Genomic DNA, 8,544 nt, shown 5'->3' on the forward strand with positions numbered 1-8,544 from the left:
GCAACTTTAATGACAAATTTATATTTGATCAGGTCCTTCCTGGCTTCCATCTGTTTCCGTAGGGTCTGGTCCTGTGCTACGCAGACAGAGCCCCCTGGGGTTGTGCAACACTGTGGTACTGCTGAATAAATACTTCTTGATATTGATGATGACGACAATGGGTGTGACATCAGGTACTATGATGCACGTTCATTTATGCACATGGTTAATGATTTTGTATTGATCCCTCCATTTGTGCCAGGTCCTATCTGGGCATTGGCGACACAATGATGAACAAGAAAGGCAAGACCCCTGACCTCAAGCAGCTTTACATTTTGGTGAAGGGAGACAGAAAATAAACACAGCAGAAGTGAGTAAGACCATTTCAGACACTGGTAAGTGCTATGGAGACAACACAGTTGAATCACGAGAATGGAAGTGACAGGGCAGGACTATTTATTCACAAAGGCTCACTGAAGTGCACAGAGGCGGCCAGCCCATCAGGCAGTCCTGCAACTTCTAAGACCAGTGGAGTGCCTATGCTGAGAGCACCAGGAAAACATGAAAGAGTCCAGGAATAGATGTTTGAAGGCCACCTAAGGAATCAGTGTACCAATAAAAACTTTCAACTCACATCAGGATTACACCAGGGTCTGCTTTTTAAAAGTCCCCCACTACACTTGGTGGGCGTTCCTTTATACACACAGTAGCTCTGTCCTATTTCAGCTTTCAAAAGGTAGTCAGCTAAAGACTGGCTACAATTCTGATATTTCACTATGACATAAAAAACACTTTGGGGTTTGTCTGGAAGACAGAATTAAAGAACTGTGAATCCTGAAATATCCCACTGAACTGCTGCTAACACTATCACACTCAGAGGTAAGGAAGGAGATGTAATTTTCCAATCAACAAATTCGCAAGGTCAACATGCAATTGCAGGGAGTGGGAGGTTAGCTGCAGATGGGTCCAGGTATAAGCTATGTACAATCATGACTCCATAGATACCTATTTTAGAACTTTACATGATAATAATTAAGTGTCAAATCTTCACTGGATTTGTGTTATGTCTTTTATGTAGTCAATGTGATTTTTTTTTTTTTTTTTTTTGAGATGGAGTTTTGCTCTTGTCGCCCAGGCTGGAGTGCAATGGCATGATGTCAGCTCACAGCAACCTCCGCCTCCCAGGTTCAAGCGATTCTCCAGCCTTAGCCTCCCAAGTAGCTGGGATTACAGGAGTCCACCACCATGCTTGGCTAATTTTTGTATCTGTAATAGAGACGGGGTTTCTCCACCTTGGTGAGGCTGGTCTCCAACTCCCGACCTCAAGTGATTCACTGCCTTGGCCTCCCAAAGTGCTGGGATTACAGGCGTGAGCCACCGCACCTGGCCTGTCAATGTGATTTTTATAAAGAGTAATTTATAATTTCCTGGGAGAAAGGTAACTGCAAAACTGAGGCAGACCATGGCATACTTCTGGGTACATTTGGGAAAGTCAATTTCTTGAGTGAAGTGGCCATGATCATCTGGAAGACTAATGGGTGGACAAAGAAACGCAGAGATGAATGCCAACTCCAGTCTTTTCAGCAACATCGACATCACTGGGGCAGATAACATAGGTCAAATATTCCAGTGTACCTTTGTTCCTTACATGTTATTTTGGTTTTGGTCTTAGATTTTTCTCATATTGCATATTTGAGACCAACATATTGTATATTTGAGACCAATGCTAACAACAGCTAGATGGGCTCCACCTGAGTACCGCTGTCACCTTCCTGTCCTGTCCTGTTCCCTCTTATCCATCTCAAAAATACAATGTATTTCTCCTACCACACTACATCAGACTGTCCTCTGGCCTCTGCCCTACATCGTCTCTTCCACTTCATCCCACTCACTGGTACTCCATCGTTGTAACTCAGGCGAGATGACAACATTTCCAGGCAGTGTCTTCACCCTCTAAGCTGGGGTTGAGATTCCCAGTACAAGCCCTGTAGCATTTCCATACCTTCAGTGTAAGCGTTTCAGCTGGTCTGGCTGTTCCACCAGACCAGGGGCTTCTAGAGGCCAAGGACAGGCTGCCTGAAGACTCCCAATAAATGTTGTTGAAGAAAAGGACTCACTAGTTTGTAGCATGCTCCCACCTGCCGTCAACTCAATCCACTGAATTCTCTTTTCCTTTTTCTTTCTTTCTTTTTTTTTTTCAGTTATTTTACTACACTGATGTAAATCCGCTGGATTCTCTCTCTGCTCCTGTATTCAGTGAGTTGAAATATCACAGGCCACATGACTTCTGGAAAACTCCACTGTACACTCATAGTAGAGTGAGAATCAAAAAGACAGGTAATATTTTGCTGTTATTATTAAAATAGAATTGACTCTGTAGAATCTCTGAAAAGATTGTTAGGCCCTGCAGGGGTCCCCACCCCACTTGCAGAACCACTGGTCTGGAGGATTAGATGTCACACAGGTGCTTTTTCTCAGACATTCACAAGGAGCACATCATTTCCCAACTCTCCTCAGGGAGCCATCGGAAAGGTCCATGTTAGTTAAGCCATCTTACCCTCTCTAACAATTAGGCAGTAGAATCAGTCACAGAATTGTCTCCTTGAGATAATTCTAACCAATGTTACTTTTGAATGCCGGACTTTTTAAACAATAATTGTTGGCCAGATGCGGTGGCTCATGCCTGTAATCCCAACACTTTGGAAGGCCGAGGTGGGCAGATCAAGAGGTCAGGAAATCGAGACCATCCTGGCTAACACAGTGCAACCCAATCTCTACTAAAAGTACAAAAATTAGCTGGGCATGGTGGCGGGCGCCTGTAGTCCAGACACAAATGAATGTCGATGACTGCCCTCAAAAATATATTTAAATCCCCTATAGGTGAAAAGTTTCCCTAACAAGTGTATCGTATCTACTACTGACCCTAGTGAGGAACACACCATAAATCATTTCCATCTATAGCATGTATTATTTTAGGCAAAATATCTTTACCAATTTTACACTGAGGTAAAAATTCCACAATAACAGATATAGGAATAAAATGGAACTCAATAAAACAGACTGGTATACCCAAACCAAGACCAAATATATAATTCCGTGTATCTCTCAGAAGAACCTAGAAACGCTTTGCAGGGTTCCCTTGCTGAAAAGAATCTCAGCTGTATAACATTGCCACCTAGTGGTAGATTGCAAAACACAGTAACTCAAAATAATCCTGACCACCATTTCAAAGATGCGTAATAGGCTCCTGAATAAAATAAACCAAAATATTTCACCCCAAAATATATGGCTATTCATAGGGGCTTGAAATATAATATAATCATGGCTAAAAGGCTGTCTTTTGTAGGGAGATTTGCATCTGTAAAGGATCTGCCTTGAGGCAAGTGTGGTGGCTCACACTGGTAATCTCAACATTTTGGGAAGCTGAGGCAGGAGGATGACTTGAGCCCAGGAGTTTGAGATCAGCCTGAGCAACATAGTAAGACCCCTATCTCTATTTATAAAAAATTTAATTTAGAAAAAAAGCCAGAGAATCTGCCTTAATGCAGCCATGCTTTCTCTGAGGCTCTCCCTTGCCTGGCTCGAGGAGAGATAATCTGAGAGTCTGGCATCTTTAGAGGTCTGCAAGAAACATACCATCTATTGTTTCTGAGGGCTGATACCTGTGAAGTTTCATCTACATAATGAGATCACCTTTGCTAGCCAGGCCTCCTCTTCTCTCCCTCCCATAATCTGTCTTGTTATTATAATCTACTTTACCACCTCTGTTAGTCTGTGCTTGCATTGCTATAAAGAACTACCTGAGACTGGGTAATTTAATAAGAAAAGAGGTTTAATTGGCTTCATGGTTCTACAGACTGTACAGGAAGCAGGGCTGGGGAGGCCCCAGGAAACTTACAATCATGGCAGAAGGTGAAGGTGAAGCAGGCACGTCTTACATGGTGAAAGCAGGAGTAAGAGAGTGAAGTGGGAGGTGCTACAAACTTTTAAACAACCAGATCTCATGAGAACTCACTCACTACCACGAGAACAGCAAGGGGGAAATCCACCCCCACGATCCAATCACCTCCTACCAGACCCCTCCTCCAACATCGGGGATTACAATTCCACATGAGATTCGGGCAGGGACACAAACCCAAACCATGTCACCACCATAACCAGTTTTGGGCCATGCTCTGAGGCCCCATTCTTTTTATAACCTCAAGGTGATATATAAGTTTCTGTAGCCCATTAGAGGGTTGCGATAATCACTCTGTAATTTTCCCCACATGCACACTAATAAATTTGTATGCCATTTCTACTATTATTCTGCCCTTTGTTATGATTTTTCAGTGACTCTTCAGAGGGTAAAGAGGAAGCTTTCCCTTGGCCCTTACGTTAGGCTCTGGCCATGATGGTATAACGGAAACCAGACTTCCTTTCCACCAGAAATAAACAAAAACCAAAGATATGACACAGTGGCTTGCCAGATGCTGGACATCAGGCAATAAATGATCATGTGAAACAGGAAACAAAGAAGTTAAGACCTACAAGTGTCCCCAGATTACTGCCTTGAAAGAGATTCCAGGCCACCACAGTGCAAGGAGAAGGAACCCAGGGGGAGCCTGGTGGACTCCCACAGTGAAGAAGACAGAGCTGAGAGACCAGGAAGACCCAGGTGACTGGAATAGAAGGGAAAGAGTACCAGAAAGCAGAGAATTGCACAGAGAACAAATGTGGAGAGCTACAGAAGGCTACCTCTAACACTCAGATGAATATAATTAGTATATGTGTGAGTAAACCACTCAAGCCAGGAAAAGAACCACCTGAGAGGATGAGATGCAGTGCCTGGAGCTCAGGCAGGATGGAAAAGAGTACCTGCCCCTTCCAGCCAAAATGGAAACCTCCAGATTCATGAGACATTGAGTAGAGTACACAGAAAGTTCATGCATCAGTAGAAAGAAATAATTAACCCTAGACTGAGCACTTCTTTGATTCTGCCTCTTAAAAAATCTTAAAAGCAAGAACTGAAACTATTTAAACTGTTTCCAAGTTACTCAGCTGCATCCCAGAACAGAGCCATAAATATTTATAAGAATACCAAAATATCTAATATCCAACAAAGACATTAGAACTCACACTGTTTGGCATCCAATCAAAAGTCACAAAATGTAAGGAAGCAGAAAAACACAACTCATAGAATAATCATCAAGCAATCAAAATTTACAACAGACACAGATGTTATAATTGGCAGAGGAGAAAAATAAAAGTTATTGTAACTATTCCATGCATACAGAAGTTTAAGCAAAAAAAAAAAGGATGATATAAAAGACCCAAATTGAGCTTCTAGAAATAAAAACTACAAAGTGTGAGATAAAAAATACACAGGATAAAATTAACTGCAGATTAAACATTGAAGAAGAAAGGGTTAGTGAGTTTAAAGATAACAAATGAAACTATATGAAAGAAAGCAGAAAGAAAAGAGAATATTTTTAATGAACAGCATCAGTGAGATATGGGCCAATTTCACATAGCATGTAATTGGAATCTTTGAAGAGGGTTGGAGGTGGGGATTGAGAAAATATTAAGGAAAATATAGCTGAGATTTTTCCAAATATTATGAAAACTATGACCTACAGATCCAAAATGTTCAACAAAGCCCAAGCACAAGAAACATGAAGAAAACTACACTAAGACATATGGTCATTATATTGCCTAGAACAGTGACAGAGAACACATTAAAAGCAGCCAGATGGGGGGAAAACACACATGTTACTAGAGAAGGAAAATGGTAAAGACGATAGCAAATCCCTTGTTGAAAATAATGTCAGCTAGAAAACAGTGAAGCAACATTGTTAAAGTACTGCAGGAAAACCGTCAACCTAGACTTCTGTATCCAATAAAATAAAATATCTTTTTTAAACGGTGAAGTAAAGTCTTTCTGAGAAACATACCTGTGTGCTCACTCACCCATTTAATATAGAAGGGTGGGATTTCAGTCTGTGCAGGGGGCAGGACAGGGTGGTCAAATGGGGGCCTGCAATGTGCCTTCTGCATGGCAAGTTGTCCTGGGGCCACAACTCCAGGGCCAGGGCGGTAAAGCGCTACAGCTGGTGGGGAGGTGGCAGGAAGCCCTGACTCCACGCTCGGGTGTCAGGTTTTTTGTTTTTGTTGAAATGAGGTCTCATTATGTCACCCAGGCTGGAATGCAGTGGCCGGATCTCAGCTCACTGCAAGCTCCTGGGTTGATGCCATTCTCCGGCCTCAGCCTCCGGAGCAGCTGGGACTACAGGCGCCCGCCACCTCGCCCGGCTAGTTTTTTGTATTTTTTAGTAGAGACGGGGTTTCACCGGGTTAGCCAGGATGGTCTCAATCTCCCTACCTCATGATCCACCTGTCTTGGCCTTCCAAAGTGCTGGGATTACAGGCTTGAGCCACCGCGCCCAGCCTATTCCTTTACTTTCTTATGAGATATATAAAATCATACAAATATTATCATATATATACACACATATGGGCTATATGTTATATATAAAAGATATATGAGATAAACATATATCTTTTATAGATATGAAAGAGTATGTTTTAAATGTTTTGGTCACAAAATTGGCAAATGAGGTGATGGATTTATTAATTTATTTGATTTAATCATTCAACAATGTAAACATAGATCAAAATATCACATTGTATTCCATAAATATTTAATATATACATTATGAATTTGTCAATTTAAAATAATTTTTAAACTATTTTTTATAATATTGTAATAGTGGATGCATGACATTATACATTTGTCAAAACCCACAGAACTATACAACACAGACTGAACCATAATGTAAATATAGACTTCAGTTAACAATAATGTATCAATATTTATTCATCAATTGTAATAAATGTGCCACACTAAAGCAAGATGTTAGTTATAGGGAAAACTTTATGGGGAGAGAGGAAGGATATATAAAATTCCCTGAACTTCATGCTCAATTTTCTGTAAACCTAAAACTGTTCTATATAGCCTAAAATAAAATCTAAATGTTTAACTTAAAAAGTAAAACTGAACATCTGAATATTGTAATGTGGTAACTCTGAAAATCAGATTATCTCCCTTACCCAGGGTTTAATGTTCTTGTTTATTGAAGACCACAGTCATATAATTAGTGAGTTTTCTAAACATTTTTTGCAGACTATATTTTGTATCAAGTGTGGTTGTTGAAGTTTCTGTTCCTTTAGCTTGTGTTCAACTAACAGGGATTTCTTTGAATGCAAGGAATATTTTTAAGTCATCTTACTCTTGATTCAGCATTTAGTTAGTTGTTAGAAATCTTTGATTGTTTTAGAGTTCTGACAAAGTTTGTTCTGACAGTTTCTGCTTGTTTTTCCAGGTTTCTTAGAGAAATGTGTGCTTGGAGCTGTCTACTCACCATTTTGCTGATGTGACTTTCTTCACTCTCACTGTATTTTAATCTGGGGAACGTGGTGATCAGGCATATGGGTAAGGCAATTTCTTACCCGTAGTCTCTGCATTTCAGGTTTTAAGGTTTGAATCACTGAGATACTGGGTTCTTGAGGTTTTAATGCTACTTAGTACCTTGCCTCTTAGCTCCTCAAAATGATTTCATGATTCTAGTAAGAAACAACACCCCTCTCAGATGCTGGAGATTCATCATCTCATGAAGTTCTGAAATGTGACTAAATACAGACTGCTAGAGAGAAAAACAGCCCATGGTATGCTTTGAATATGCATGTTTTCTCTTAGGTGTAGCTGCAGAGAAAAGGAAGCTGGTTTATGGCTTTATATTCTCTTTATTAAATACAGAATGTGGTCACCAAAAGAAGAGGTGGAACGGATCATCTCTCTGTACTGCCGTTGCTGCCTCTGTCTCATCTCATCGTTTTGCAAATTAGAATATTGCATGGCTGATGAAGTCACCGTCCAAGTGTTGCTGTGCAGTGTACTGTATGATCCGCATTCTTTTCTACAGTGAGCAGCTGAGTCACTTTTCACTAGGCTCTTTGGAATTTCAATTCTGCCTGTTTCTCCAACAGACTCAATGAGCCACGGCATCTATGATCAATATATTTCAGGTTGCTCTGTTTTCTGTATTTGTTTGCCAGCCATCAATATCTATGCCTCATGATTTGGTTTGGTTTTTCACATTTTTCTCCAAACAACATTTATAGTGTTTATTCCATCTCTGTTTTCTGTAATTTATCTGTATTACATCTGCATGAATGGCCAGATATCTTTTTTCAGACATATTCAAGCCCATGCAGGGAGAATAAGATCATGTATTCTTGGCTATGAGTAAAGTAAGTTTTCAAAAGTGGAAGGTAAGCTCATGAATGGAAATGAAGAAATTAGAACATTTCCTTGATCTCTACCCTAGATTCATCCAATAACCTGATTAGGGTTTTTTTCAATTTTTTTATTGACACACAATATATTATACATATTTTGGGACATATGTGATAATTTGATACATTCATATAATGTGTAAAGATCAAATCTGGGTAACTGGAATATCCATCACCTTAAATATTTGTCTTTCTTTATGCTGAGAACATTAAAATTATTCTCTTCTAGCT

At 40.2% G+C, this 8,544-nt stretch overlaps 1 long non-coding RNA gene across 2 annotated transcripts; it reads left to right on the top strand.

The window, feature by feature from the left end:
- Positions 1-247: 247 nt before the first annotated feature.
- On the top strand, positions 248-8,324 carry LOC108527389 (uncharacterized). 2 transcript variants are annotated; one of them, XR_001884790.1, is made up of 5 exons: positions 248-374; positions 2,181-2,316; positions 7,341-7,450; positions 7,586-7,683; positions 7,775-8,324. It is a non-coding gene; the product is annotated as an uncharacterized LOC108527389 (long non-coding RNA). The 2 variants fall into 2 exon arrangements; XR_001884791.1 differs by lacking the exon at positions 7,586-7,683.
- Positions 8,325-8,544: the final 220 nt, after the last annotated feature.

This window comes from Rhinopithecus bieti, unplaced genomic scaffold (assembly GCF_001698545.2).
Source record: "Rhinopithecus bieti isolate Rb0 unplaced genomic scaffold, ASM169854v2 scaffold_2574, whole genome shotgun sequence".
Taxonomy (NCBI): Eukaryota; Metazoa; Chordata; class Mammalia; order Primates; family Cercopithecidae; genus Rhinopithecus; species Rhinopithecus bieti.